Raw genomic sequence first — 15,685 nt, 5'->3', positions numbered from 1 at the left:
GCTAATCCCCGGGCCGGTCGTCATCGAGAATCCACCCCTTTCTCCAGGGTCTTCTTTAGTGAACACCTAACTGAAGTATTTGTTTAATATTTCCGCCATTTCTTCATCTTTCTCCACACATTGCTCCTTATCATCTTTTAGTTTCACTATACCACTTCGGGCCTTTCTCCTTTCTCTGATATATCTGAAAAATGTTCTGTCACCTTGCTTTACGTCTTTGGCTATCCTTTCTTCTGCTTGACCTTTTGCTATCCTGATTTCATTCTTGTCTCTCTCACTTTCAACAGGTATTCTTCCCTGTGTTCCTCTTTTTGGATCCTTTATACTTTTTGAATGCTGTTCTTTTTGCCTTTATTTTTTTCAGCCACCTCTTGAGAACCAGATTGGTTTCTTATTCCTCTAACTTCTGTTTATTTTTCTAACATAAAGATTTGTTGCCTTTGTAATAGCTCCTTTTAATTTGGCCCACTGTTGTTCCACTTCAACCATTTTCTCCCAGTCTTCTAGTTCTTCCTCCAGGTACATCCCCATTTTCATAAAGTCTATGTTAGCATTAAGTAGCAGTGAAACCTGACCAACCAAGGAGATAGCTCTTTGGTCAAAGAAAAAAATGGATTCCTCTGAAGCTTAGACAACAGGACCATAAGACTGGGAAACCTGAGCTCCAAGGTGCTTGGGAATAGACTCAAAGGACTTCTATGCCTTGTGCCATGGAAAGTGAACCTGCAAGCCACCAACTTTACCCAAAAATGTCATCTTAGTTGATGTTTGTTTACTTTTCCTTTCCCTACTGTTGTTGGAACCTAACTACCATCTAGATAAAACTTTCATCTCTCAAGTTCTGCCTGAAGACAATCACCTTTTGTACTAAGCACACATGAACCCATCTGAGCATGCACACACAACCATGTGGAATAAGACGTCGCCCATTCCTGCAGTGACCCAGTGAAAGTCATGAACAAAACTGTTGTAACATGTTTAATATTAAAGGCTTCAGAATTAATTACTTTCTGTTAACTAATTGGAATATGATAAAAAATATATTTAGCTATGTATTTCCTGGGGTGCTGAAAATATACGCTAAAAGAGATACATTTGTTTATAAAATGAGAACACATCAGCTGCATAATTGCTATTCCTTGTATGATCGGAATGGTTAGTTAAAAACTGAAAAAAAAAATTCTAGCCCTTGAGTTTAAGGCTCCTTTTCAATACTGATTGTGTGACCTAGGACAAGCCACTTTAACTCTCTGCGCCTTAGTTCTAATCCCAGGCTCTGCCATTGACCGTGTGATCCTGTGCAAGTTTCTCTGCGTCTTGCTTGCTCATTGCTCATACCTTAGCCTTGGCACTGCCTGCCATTGCTCAGATCTAGTCCTTGCTCCGTCGAAGTTTCTTTGTGTGACCTCTGGGTCATATTGAAGGACTGGGTTAAAACTGGCAATAATTCTTCAGATCTGCAAGTTATGTGCACATGCAGTGATTCTGTCTTTGCACCATATTTAAGATTTGTGCAAAAATGCCAAGAGTTTTCACCTCCAGGCATTAAAGAAAATGGGGCAAATAAGCTCACCGATGTACTAAAGCATGAATGTCGTTGCCAATGCAATAATCAGTAGAAAAACTGCGAATAGCACATGTAATCACAGTTGCAAATTTTTGCATGCCTTTTTTGTCAGTTTTCTGTGCATAATTTTGTGTTTGCCAAAGCACACATAAAACATATGCAAATTTACTAATGAGCTGAAGAATCATGCTAATTGGTTCATTAGTGATTTTTTTGCAGCGCAAAATTTTGTGTGGAAAAGTGTGCAGCTCGGTGATTTTCCATGAAATTTAACTACACCTCAGAGGAGCGATAAAGTTTTTTTCTTGTGAATTGCTGCAGATCTCATTTCCATAATATTTAAATGAACCGGAATCATGAGCAAGCTTGAAATTCTGCAGGTTTCACCTAAGGCATAAGTTTGGCAGAAAAGGCAAAAACTGCTCCGAAAGGTGTGCTGACAAGGCAGAAGACCTACGGCAATATCCTTAAATTTGCTTCTCTATCTAAATATCGCACAAAGAATTAGTGGCAGAAAGAGACCCAAACCTCTATCCTAGGATCCCTCTTGTACTCAGTGCTCGTCCCACCGGGATACATGGTGCAGGCAGTGCAAACACCTGGGATTCGAAGCGCCTGGATTTTTTTTTTTTTTGCATAGAATTAGTTCACTTCAAACAAAAACAAAACGAGCGAGACCGAGTAAATTGTCAGCTTAGGTAAGTGATAAATGCCACAGGTGGCTTTGATCTTCCAGAAATTATTTTGATAATTGGTTAACTGATCTGATCTCTTTTTTTTTTTGGGGTGGAAGGGGGGTGAGGAAGGCGTAGCAATTAAAGGTGAAGCTGATTCAGGTCTTTGATTCTTGGTGTCACCTCATGGCAGCCCCATAGAATTTGCCTACTCAGCTAGCTGCAGATAAACATAAAGGGATTTGCATCCTTGGAAGGGTCCCCATTGGTGGAAAGAAAACCTTGCTGGCATGCCCATTTCTCACAGCCAGCGTCCCTCATTAGAGCCCGAAACCACATCAAAAGCTTTTCCCCTTGCAATATCGTCATGCACTCAGACTGACTTCTCAGTTCAGCGGCTGGGATCGAACAATATGTGTATTATGCTGCTTTTGTGGGGGAAGGGAGAGCATAATTATCTCACCTACCAGGTGCTGTCAGTCCCCAAAACAACCAGGTTAAGACTTTCAACGTTCTTCCAGAGGATTACTGTCATGCTGCCAAACGCCAGACTCGCTGACTTTTCTGTGATTCAGGGAATGTGAGCTTCTGCTGTTTGTTTCCCTATCATCAAGCTCAAAGCAGTGAGCTGAAAGTACTTATCTCCCAATCAGCTATACCTACCAGTACCTATGGTGTCTATGTATTTATCCCTGCTCCGGTTTCTGTCTTTCTCTCTCTTCTCTACCTGTCTCTCACCCTTGCTCTCTCTAGCCATGTCTGTCCTCAGAGCCCTGGACATGCAATTTGGCAGCTGTGGCCAAGTGAAAATCTGTGCTCCCCACCCCATACACAACACACAAAAAGCGCGAGGTAGGCCTGAATGGATGTGATGCATAACCTCTACCCAACTGATTATTATTATTAATCTGTACGAGCCCGATATTAGTGCTGCTTAACTGGATAAGTCAGTTAGCTGGATATCTAGTGGGCACTTTGGGGACGCGCTACTTATCCGGATAACTTAGCTGGATAAGTAGTAATATTCGTACTTATCTGGTTAAATTAATCGGATAAGTTAGACCTGCCATCAGAGGCATAGTAAGGGTCTCTGGAGCCTGGGGGGGCCAATGCATTTATGTTGCCTCCCCTAACCCCCCCCCCCCAATGCTCCTTGTAAAAATGATTGCGGTCACAGAACGTCACATTAATACAAACCCCAGAAAAAGAATGAATTGACAGACTATCGTGAGCTGCCTTTGAGGCAAAAACTTCCCTGCCCGAAGATAGGCTGCCCGAACCTCCCTCTGTGATACTGCAAGCAAACAAAAGCAGCCTCCGATACAGAAGAGGACCAAAAGCCAAGGACTGGGATGTACAATTCCTGAATTCTTCCAAATTTTCCCTGTGCTGTAAAAAAAAAATAGTATTACTCAGATACACATTTCCCAAAAATGACTCAGAAAAAAATCAGATTCTTCCTACTTCCCACCTTGGAGAAACAGAAGCAATAGCAATCTTAAATCTCCCAGCAGTCTTGCTCCATCTCCCCTCCCAGTTCCCCACAATCGTGCTCCCTGTCCCCTCCCAGTCCACCGCAGTCTTACTCCGTCTTCTCCCAGTCCCCAGCAGTCTTGCTCCCAATCCTCCTTTCCCCCAGACCTCCCAGCCAGACTCATACGCAGCGCAACAATGCAAAAACAGAAATAGCATCATCCTCATAAAACAAAATCAAGAAATATAAATCAATCATAATAGTACACCATACTAATAAAAACAGTATTTCTGTCACACACACACAACCCTTCTACCCTCTCTTCTTACTCCCCCCCTCTTCCACTTCCTCACTCCCCCTTCCCCTTCACTCATTCTCTTCCCTCCCAGTCACTCACCCCTTCATTCCCACTCCCCTTCCCTTCCCTCAGTCACTCACCCCACCCCCTTCTTTCTCAATCACTGGCCCCCCCTTCCCTTTCAGTCACTCGCCTCATCCCTTCCCTTTCAGGCACTAACCCTGTTCCACCTCTGCTGCTGGGCGGGGTGAGATCCTCCAGCGTCCACGGGCAGGGCCAGCGCTAGCATTTTTTTGCTGCCTTGTGGGAACAGTTACTGTCCTGCCCCCCCCCCCCCCCACCCTCTTCTTTCCTTTTTTTTTTAAACACAGAAAGTTGTTTTTCCCAGTAACCAAAACACAGTAGAAACTGTCAGACTCAGATTGTCTTAGGCCCCCTTCCCCACCAAAAAAAACCAAGCTCCCTCTGGAAATCTAAACTTTTAAAACCGCCTCTCTCTGAGAACCTCAATGTCAAAATTGGGCAGGAGTTATCCACTAACTGGATAACTCCTGTTATCCAGTTAGTGGATAACTGGATAACTGGATATCCAGTTAGTGGATAACTGGATAACTCCTGGATAACGGTTTTATTGTTCCTTATGTTCTACAGTTATATGTAAAGCCCCCTTCCGCTGTTGGGCAGTTCATCGTTTTATGTAAACCGGAGTGATTTGTAATTCCCACAAGAACTTCGGTATATAAAAATTAAAAATAAATAAATAAATAAATATGTAAAAATGGCTGGCCCCATAGCTGGCACTATTTTGTTGTACAGAAATGCATGCACTCTTGTGGTGCCACCTAGTGAGCCAGTATGGTATTAGGCTTATTGTAAAATGTGTTGGGTGTGGGTTTGGCCCTCAGCAAGTCTTGAGTAAACTAAATGACATTAATGATATAGTAAACTTCCCATACTAAAACAGTACTAACTGCCAGCACTCAAAACAGGAACAACCCTATCTATGAAAAGGCAACACTGTAAATATTACAGAAGTGGGCATCTAATTTAGGATCCTAAATCTAAGCAAATTAATAGCAGGCTTACATTTATGATCCTAACATTAAGGAGCATGCATTTATGTGAATCTTCAGTTGAAAACTTAAGGGGCTGATATTAAAAAAAAAGATGAGCTAAATTTAGTAGAGATGTGCATCGGGTGCCCAATCATTTCTGCTTTCGGGTTTGTGTGGCCACGGGAAAATCTCGTATTCCCGCGGATCGGCATGTTTTTTCCATGAAAAATCGTTTTTTGGCTTAGTGCGCGCTTTGTACTGTATCGGCGCTGTATCCCGTTAGCGCGCACTAACAAAAACTAATGGTTTTTTGTTAGTGCACGCTTTTTACTGTATCGGCCCAACAGATAGTTCTTTATTTAGACAGTTTGAGAAACCACCAGAGGTGGCAGTAGTGAGAGGAAGATGTAGCCCGGCTGGGCTAGTATTCCCCAGGGCGCTTGAACAGCGGTTTCTCCGGTAGCAGTGCTGTAGTGGAGAGAACTGAGAAAGTGAGTACAATAGAACATTCACAAGAGTCCCAAACATGGAGAAGCCCCGAGATAAGGAGAGCTGGCTCTTGAGGAGTGAGGTAGAGAGACTTGTTGGCAAAGTACTCACACAGCGGTTCCATGTAAGAGATGGCACTGGCGCTTGAACGGGGGCAGGCCCTCGAGGAGCGAGTTCCGGGATGGTAGTAGTACTCACTGATGGTGTCTGTAGCAAATTCTTCCAAGTAGAAGAGGAGATAGATGCAGGCAGTGGGTCAGGGAACATGAGCCCTCGAGGAGCGAGTACCGGTTACCTGATAGCGACCTGAAAGAAGCAAAGAGGCCCCCGAGGAGCGGGTATCCCGTTAGCAGAAAGAGTCCAATGGAAGTTGGAAGGCAGAGTAGCTGGGTACGGAGAGCAAATCCCATCCGTAAGATCACCCTTGCTAACTCAACGGCTAGCAATAAACTGTAGGCTTAAATATCCAGGCAGCGTGACATCATCACAGGGGGACACCCCTGAGGAATGCACCAATGAGGAAATAAGAATGAGGGCCACGCGGCGCGCGCGCCCTAAGGTACCTGAAGAGCATGGTGGGAGGCAGCGCCCAAACCGGTCCAGGGACGCTGGAGAGGATGGCAGACGGACGCCACGGCAGCCAGGCGTCCATGAAGAGTAGAAGGAGTCGCAGAAAAGGAAAGGTAGGCGGAGTGAAGCCGTTGGGAAGTGACAGTCACAACACCTACTACATCTTCCAGGTTCACAGTGATTTCGTTCAGTTCGTCTGACTCATCACCTCTGAAAACCATCTCTGGAACTGGTATCTCCCCAACATCCTCATTAGTAAATACGGAAGCAAAGAATTCATTTAGTCTTTCTGCAATGGCCTTATCTTCCCTAAGAGCCCCTTTAACCCCTCTGTCATCTAATGGTTCAACAGACTTCCTCACAGGTTTCTTGCTTTGGATATATTTAAAAAAGTTTTTATTATGAGTTTTTTGCCTCTATGGCCAACTTCATTTCAAATTCTCTCTTTGCCTGCCTTATCAGTGTTTTACACTTAACTTGACAATGCTTATGTTTTATCCTATTTTCTTCAGATGGATCCTTCTTCCAGTTTTGAAGGATGTTTTTTTGGCTAATATAACCTCTTTCATCTCACCTTTTAACCATGATGATAATCGTTTTGCCTTCCTTCCAACTTTCTTAATGTGTGGAATACATCTGGACTGCGCCTCCAGGATTGTATCTTTAAACAATGTCCATGCCTGTTGAACACTTTTAACCTTTGCAGTTGCTCCTTTCAGTTTTTTTTTCTAACTCTTTTCCTCATTTTATCAAAGTTTCCCTTTTGAAAGTTTAGTGTTAGAGCTGCAGATTTACTTATTGTCCCCCTTCCAGCTATTAGTTTAAATTTGATATTACCCACCAAATAATATTTATTATGATACTATGTTACAGTAATTTGATGGCACCTGTTTAATTGTTAGAATTCTAGACACTTTATACAACATATAGTTATGTGCCTTATTGTGAACCGTTGTGATGGCACCCGCTTAACGACGGTATAGAAAAGTTTTTAAATAAAATAAACAAATAAATATTATGATCAGTATTGCCAAGTGGCCCCACCACCGTTACCTCTCTCACCAAATCCTGCGTTCCACTAAGGTGCCACCCGGCTCATGTCATTTTTGTTCCATCAGACCATAACGCCTATTCCCTCTGATCATCCATTTACAAGCACTCTCAGCTGGTAAAGCTCTCAGAAAATTACAATTTAATAGCAAGACGAAAACAAAATTGGAGGAGGGTATGCCCAGTGCTGCCTGTTTTTCTGCACTGAGGATCAGATGGGATGGGAAAACAGAGGCCAAAGGAAAAAAACAAAAAAATGGAAAGAGCAAGAAAACGCTGTTTAAAATGAGTACGGGCATTTCTTTTATTCCTGTACAAGTGTGCGATCTTGTGGGAACCCCGTTCGGAAGCTAAAACAGCCAACACGAAAGAAGAAAAAGGCTGCCGTGCAAAGAAAAGAAGGCAGTGCGGTGAAAGCCAGAGAACTGCATACAGGGCTGAATTTCCAGTTAGGTAAAGTAGGCACCGGCCCCAGGGGCACCTTTCATCCAGAGGGTACTGTGTGCCTTTACGGTCTCCTAGAGGAAGGAGGAGCTGCCCATAGACTGTGATGCATCTTTGAAGGCCCAGCTTGTCCTCCCCAATCCCACAACTTATGAGAGGGACCTCCCCACCCAACCACTCTCTCGACTTCAGATTGGGAACCCCATTCCCCCCACCCGAGCCTAGGGGTAGGCGAGCGATAAATCCGGCCCTGACCACATCCTATAGAGAAAGACAGGAGGCCAGAGGAGCAGCCTGCTGGTTAGAGCAGCTGGTTGTGAGCCAGGGAAACCATAGTTCAAATCCTGCTGTCACTCCTTGTGACCTTGAACAAATCTTTTCACGCTCCATTGCCTCAGGTACAAACTTGGACTGTGAGCCTTCTAGGGACAGGAAAATACCTAAAGTTCCTGCCTATTATCTACTTTGAAAGTGCCTGAAAAGCAGAATATAAATTACAAGAAACACAGCTAAGAGCCACATCATTTAGAAAAGTAGTGGGAATAGCTAAGAACAGAAAGCCATATTTTAGCTTCTTAATTATAGGGAGGCAAAGGTAAAATTGAAAATCAAATAAAGTCTGCGTTACTGGAAGATCAGGTGGGGCTTGAGGTCATTTTCTGCCATTATACTCTCTTTCTGTGTAAGATGTGTTGGTATGCCCACTTAAGGGGTAGATATTTAAAACATATCTGTTTATCTAAGTTATCAGGATGGAGTTACTGGGCTCACTCAGATGGAATATTCAGCAGCATGGCTATGGTGCTGAATGCCCCTGGATAAATCGCTGCTTAGCCAGAAAAGTAGTCCCTTCAGACCTGCTGTTGAGCAGGTCTAACTTAGCCCTATAATTTAACCAGCTAAGGCTTAATATTGCTACTTAGCGGGATAATTTATTTGGCTAAGTAGCACCCCTGTTACACCCATTGCCTTCCCCGAGTTAGCCGGTAAGGTGGCAGCTGCTGAGTTATACAGTGGCCGCTTAACCAGCTAAGTGCAGTTTCAGTATCAGTCTGCCAAAGTCTTCTCCACATTCTAAGCAAGGAAGACACATTTCAAAAGTATCTATTCTTTTCTTTTTTTGTGGGGGGTGGGGTGGGAGGGAGAGGAGGGACCAAGTTGTTAGGTCAGTCTCTCATTAATGTACTTTCCTCAGGTTTTAGAAAACCAGAATGACGCAGGGAGAACAGGTTCTCCTTATATCAGGATATCCTGCAACGCGTGAATAATTAGCTCAGAGCTCTGAGGCTACATTGTGTCTGCTAGTAACCCAAACCAGTTTAATCAGTGATGTTCCCAAAACTACGCTAAAACTCATCCTAAAAGTCCTCAGTTTCTGAACTATTCCAACATGTGCCTAATTTAGGACCCTGAATGCAAGACTGAGTCCCCACTGCCTCTCCAGCAGAACCCAGAAACAGTTTTGTATAGAGATTTAATTGTTGGGGAGTAAAATATCTCATCCCTATGAAATATTGAATTATGAAACACATGGAAGAGTAAAAGGCTTGCTCTGATGCCATTTTGTCCTTTCAATTTTATAAGCGCTTAGCAAAGAATTATTTTCTGGGCAAGGCTAGAGATTTGCAAGTCTACAGTGCTGCATGGGTCTAGGGGCACTGCCCTTTGCAGAAAGGATTAGTAGCAGTGGCAGCGGTAATGTCTAACAAAAATGGTACCGGCTTGGGTCCAGCGGCAGCTTCCACCTTCCATATTTTCCCACTGGGGAAAAGGAAGCAAATTCAGAAAGGTTCTGGGTTGGTGACCTGGCTTGACCGGGCAAAACCTCACCACTGAGTAGAGGGAGGAGTAATGGGATGTTAACACTATAAACCTGAAGGCGCCAAGCATGCAGGCTGTTGAGCCTCTTTCAAGCAAACCTAGGGATACTGCTCTAAACTGATTAATAACAAAGTGCACATAGTAAATATTTGCTTTATGGGACCAGAATGTAGACATGCTGGCATCAGGCTTCTTTTTTCTTTATTTTATTGCTTCCATTTATATACCGCTCTTTTCAAACAAGACTCTATCAGGTTACAGCAACAAAAAAATATTAAAATCACATAATAATATCAAAGTTACATAATAAAAATCACATCACAACATAAAAACATAAAATATGCTCAAAACACAATTATTTTGAATTTTATCCATATCTTGTTTTGTGTTTGGGTTATTTCATTTCCTTTTTTTTTATTTGAAACAAAATAAACCACAATACAAGTGAAAAGAAAAAAAACGAAACAAGACCTCTCTCTGATGCCAAACAAATCCAGCCATTGCTGGTCTTAAAGTCCAAACACGGCAGTGGCAATCCCCAGTGAATCCTGCCCAGCTGGGTTGATATTTTAAAATGACACTGCCTGGCCCCGAGGTCAGTTCCAAAGTTTGTATGGACATTTTCTTGTACTTGCATACATTGAAATAGTGCTGGTCAGCACCAGTTTAAAATACTGACATGATGGGTTAGAAGCGACTGGGGATCGCTCATGCCCCATTTGGACTTTAAAGATCAGTGAAGGGATATGAAGCATCCAGGGTGGTGTAGGGGGCAGGCCTGGGGAGAGCCTTCAGTTCTTTTAAGTTTTGCAATGGGGCAAGGAGAGGTAGGAGACCCAGGCCGGGCGATGAAATGAAAAACATCTGGTTTTCCCCAAAGAAAACTGACTGTTTCGTTTCAAAATTAAAAACAAAAGTATATCCCTACTGCATATTCCTCTTTGGAGACAAGTTGGGCTTGATAAACATTTAAGTAACTTAGTAATGATGGCAGTAACTGCCGCTCCATGCAGGTTACCCCCATGTTTCTGTTAAGGGTAATAACTGCTGCTCTGTGCAGGTTACCCCCAAGCCTTATGTTAAGGGTAGAGATATTTACAAACAAAACCAAGCAACTGTCCCAACCCATAACAAAATTACAGCTAGCAACATTTTTACGTGGTGAGCAGCCTTCCTGATAATTCATATAGTGCTGCTTGAAGGTGCTTTGCTTTTGCACTTGGCCATAGAACAGTCCTGTGCCTTCTCCCTAATGTCTGCTTATCAGTACCCCGGATGGTAAAAGTCGGGGCCCAGTGTTGGCTGTCGTCTGAATCCAATTTCCCTTCCCCCTCTCGCGACTGAAGTGGAGAGTGATGTTGCCGTTGCATCAAAATCAATAAGGCTAATTGGTTCAGGGTAGTAATCCCCGTGCCTTCTGCTAAGGGCAGTAACTGCGGCTCAGTGCAGGTTACCCCCATGCACCCTTTTCTTCATTTCCAAACTCTAGCTTTAGAGATCCACAATGTTTATCCCATGCCCTTTTGAATTCGTTTACTGTTTTTGTCCTCACCACCTCCTCCGGAAGGGCATTCCAGGCATCCATCACCCTCTCCTTGAAGAAATATTTCCTGACATTGGTTCTGAGTCGTCTTCCCTGGAGTTTCATTTCGTGTTTCCTTTCCAATGGAAAAAGATTTGTAGTTCGTGCTTCATTAAAACCTTTCAGGTATCTGAAGGTCTGTATTATATCCCCCCTGCACCTCCTCTCCTCCAGGACATACATATTTAGGTCCTTTAGCTCTCCTCATAAGTCTTCCAATACAGACTCCATACCATTTTGGTCGCCCTTCTCTGGACTGCCTCCATTCTGTCTCTATCATTTTTGAGATACGGATCCAGAACTGAACACAGTACTCCAGGTGAGTCCTCAGCAAAGACCTGTACAAGGGCATCACCACCTCCTTTTTCTTACCGGTTATTCCTCTCTCTATGCAGCCCAGCATTCTTGTAAACCACCTGGGTTGGGAACTTCTCTTTCTTACAGACACGTTGGTGTTCGAAGGTTTAGTCTCTTGGGTTTCGAATTGGTTAAATCGCTAATTGAAGAGTATTCGCATGATGTAAGTGAGAGCCAGATAAATGTACAATTAATAGAATTTTAAGTGAATAAAGACACTTTAATAAAGAACAAAATTTATTTCTCTGGAGTTGCTAAGCTGGCAATACAATAAATGGTATAAAGATATTTCAAATCAATTTTGTTCAAAATATTCATAACAACGTCTCAAATGTTTCTCAAACAATGCAACTAATGCAATAGCATTCACTTGTATACTGCACAGACTAAAGCACTTAAATTTATCTTTATATCTATCATTTTGGTTCTTATCTTTTGTAATTTTATTTGTTTTTACTATTATCATTTATGTATGTGAAGTTTTTAAACTGCCATAAAAATTTCCTATTGAAATGTGTAGTTTAAAATTTTTTTTAATAAATAAAATTATGCAGGTACAACTTTAATCAGTAAAAATGATTTTCTTGAGCAAGTTAGGAACTCTGTCAGATAAGTATCCATCTTAATGTTTTTTTTTGTTACTATAACTATGTTTATATTCCTCTGTCTAAATGTAAGAACTGATTCTATGTGTGATTTTTGCCTTTCTGAAGAATACTCCTGAGAGAAAATCAAACTTAACCTAAGGTAAGTATTATCCTATATTCTGTCTATATTCTCTTTATATATTTGTGACTCTATTTTCTTATGTGCATATTTTCCTCTCCTTACTATCCTATTTCTATGTGTCTTTTATGTCTGCATACGTTTGTACAGTTCAGTTTGTGAGTGTGCACACACAACTCTCCAGTTTCAAATACAGGAGTTGGCATATAAGATCATCAGCGTAGCTAGCTAGCATTGGTTTTGTTACACTCCAAGGTAGTAAAGCTTTTGAGGCTTGAGACAGCAGCTAGCTAGTGGATTTTGCGAGTGTCGACAGTCACCTCTACTCTTGATCACATTGTCCTGAAGAGATACCTACTATTCTAGCTTTACCAACAAAATAAAAGATACTGTCTCCCTTTCACCAAGGCATTTTCTGCCACGTAAGGTGATCTCTCAGTGTTTGTAACCTTACGGCCTGATTTTTAACACCCCCCCCCCCCCCCGTAAGTAAAAAACGGGGGTTATGCGTGCAGTCAGGCCTTGCGTAAGTTCAGAAATAAAGAAAACTACTAAAGTTGGGGGGGGGGGGGGGGAGGGAACTGGCGGAGGCCCAATCTCGTCGCAGCGTGTAATCTGCCCAAATCTCCCCCCTGCGTGTGCCGGCCCGGATTTTTTAACATGTGTGCGCCGGCGCGCGCATGTTATAAAATCACGCATCGATGTGTGCGTACCGGGTAGCTGCAGTTCCAGCCGATGGGAGACCCAGAGTGGCAGCGACAGCCATACCAGCTGCTTGCTTTGGCTCTGCTTCCCATCGCTGCCTCACTAATGCCACGAGAACCTCCCTAAACTCCTGCGGCACTCCTAATTTGTAGCCAACAGCCACTTGCCTTGACAATTTGGCTCACAGCTGCTAATAGCAGCACACTACTCCTCTGGCTCTCTTCAAATTTTCTCTTTCTTAAATTTTGGGGCCATGCTCCTTAGACCTCTCCTAGCCCCACCTCAACACTAGGCCCTCCTTCCCCTCTCTGGAGCACCAGGTTGACCAGGCCTCCCTCCAGTCCAATTCCACAGCTGCCTCAACTGGCCCCTCTGGCCCCACAGCAATCAGGTTTTCTGGGCAAGAAAACTCCATGGCCTCCGGCACATCAGGAGCCTCGCCTCCTCGGCCAGGCAGATAATTACTTTTTTTTTCACCCTATTTACATTCTGGCTTTAGCTCTCATCTTGTCACATTGCTTCGCTGCCCTCAGATCACCAGATACTATTACCCCAAAGTCCCTCTCCAGTTCTCATGCATTAGTCTTTCACCCCCAGTCACATACATCTCTTTTGGATTACTGCACCCCAGATGCATGACTCTGCGCGTCTTGGCACTGAATACCAGCTTTCAAATCTTTGAACACTCCTCAAGCTTTCTTAAATCACTTTTCCTTCTCTCTACTCCTTCAGCTGTGTCCATTCTGTTGCATATCTTAGTATCATCCACAAACAGATAAACTTTACATTCTATCACTTCCGTAATATTACTCACAAAGAAATTGAACAGAATCAGTCCCAAAAGCAATCCTTGCGGCACGCAACATCACTATTCTCTCTTCGAATTAAGTTCCATTTATTGTTACACACTGTCTCCTGTCAGTCAATCAGTAAGTAATCCATTCCATCACCTTGCACCCACTCCCAAGCTTTTCATTTCATTCATGAGCCTCCTATGCAGGACCATATCAAAAACTTTGCTGAATTCCAAGTAGATCTCATTGAGCGCTCTTCCTTGATCCAATTCTCTAGTCACTCAATCAAAAAAATCAATCAGATTTGTCTGGTGGCACCTTCCCTTGGTGCATCCATGCTGCCTCTGGTAGAGCAACCCACTGGACTGTAGATAGTTCACTATTCTTTCCTTTAGCAGCATCTCCATTAATTTTGAGGCTAACCAGTCTTTAGTTTCCAGCCTCCTCTCTGCTACTACTCTTGTAGAGTTGGACCACAACCACTCTTCACCAATCTTGCGGAATCACTCCTGTTTCCAGGGATCTATTGAACAGGTCTTTCAGTGGACTCGCCAGGACATCTCTGACTTCCTGTAGTATTCTGGGATGTATCTCAGCTGGCCCCATAGCTTTGTCCACTTTCAGTTTTCCTAGCTCTTCTCTTCTGTAAACAGAGTTGAGTCTTTCCCACTCCCATCTGCGGTCTTGTCAACCAACAATGGTCTTTCTTGAGGGGCTTCTTTAGTGAACACTGAACTGAAGTATTTGTTTAATATTTCTGCCATTTCTTTGCCTTGTTCTACTTATTGCTCCTTGTCACCTTTCAGTTTCGCTATAGCACTTCAGATCTTCCTTCTTTTTCTGATATATCTGAAAATGTTTTGCCACCTCGCTTTCCCTCTTTGGCAATCTTTTCTTTCACTTGACCTTTTGCTTTTCTGATTTCTTTCTTCATCTCCCTCAGTTTCACCAGGTATTCTTCTCCGTGTTCCTCTTTTTGGAATCCTTTATACTTCATGAACGCTGTTCTTTTTTACTTTAATTTTTCAGACACTTCCTTTGAGAACTTGATCAGTTTCTTTTTCTCTTACTTTTGTTTACTTTTCTACATATATATTTGTTGCCTTTGTAATAGCTCCTTTTAATTTTAATTAAGTTGTTCCACCTCCCCCATTTTCTCCCAGTCTTCTAGTCCTTCCTCCAGATAGTTCCCATTTTGACAAAGACTGTATTTTTGAAATTCAAAACTTGGGTCTTCGTGTGACTTCTCTGTATCCTATTTGCGATATCAAACCATACTGTCTGATGATCACTGGTGCTCAGGTGGGCACCTACCTGGACATTAGAAACATTATCCCCATTAGTGAGCAGTAGGTCGAGTATCACACCCTCCCTCATAGGTTCCTGTGAAGGAGTGTCCCTATAAACCCTCCTTAAGCTGTACGGGACTAGGCGTCTAACCTGGTCCACCTTAAATGCCAGAGAGAGAAGTAACTCTAAGGGCGGGATTCTGGCAAGCAGGAATAAGGGCATAAGCTCAGAAGGTAACAGAGAGGCCCTAAGTCTCCAGGAAAAAGTAGTGCCTGACACATCTCTGTCCTAAGGTGAACATTGTCAGTAATTATACTGCTGGAGGTAAGCAGGTTACATGTAGTGAAGGCTGTTGTAAATAAAGCTGGAATCTGTAAGAAATAAGTCTGGAGTCCACGTGCATATGTCTGCAGACTCGAAAGTTTACTTTTCTATCCCACAGTTCCAGGATACTATCAAGCTAGGGCGAGAGAACATAGTAGAAATCTCATCTTTGTGAGACTTTCCTCACTCCAAATGACATCAGTTCTTCACTGAGGTGTACTGTGCTGTTCGTACATCTCACTCTGCATGCAAAACTGGCTCCAAAACCCTAAACCACCAGCAAAACCTTACCTTGAGTTACTAGCTGGCCCTCCTATAGTGATATAAATAGTATCGCGGGGTGCGAAAACTTTAATGCACCCTGCGAGACACTACCTGGGTGAAGTGCTATCATAGTGCGTGGTGCAGTAATTCTAAAATGATCATAAACACGCCCCTTTTTCTTATTACGGGCGTTATCAATGC

Source organism: Rhinatrema bivittatum, chromosome 5 (genome assembly GCF_901001135.1).
Source record: "Rhinatrema bivittatum chromosome 5, aRhiBiv1.1, whole genome shotgun sequence".
NCBI classification, from domain to species: Eukaryota; Metazoa; Chordata; class Amphibia; order Gymnophiona; family Rhinatrematidae; genus Rhinatrema; species Rhinatrema bivittatum.
Note: the sequence above shows the minus strand (reverse complement) of the source record.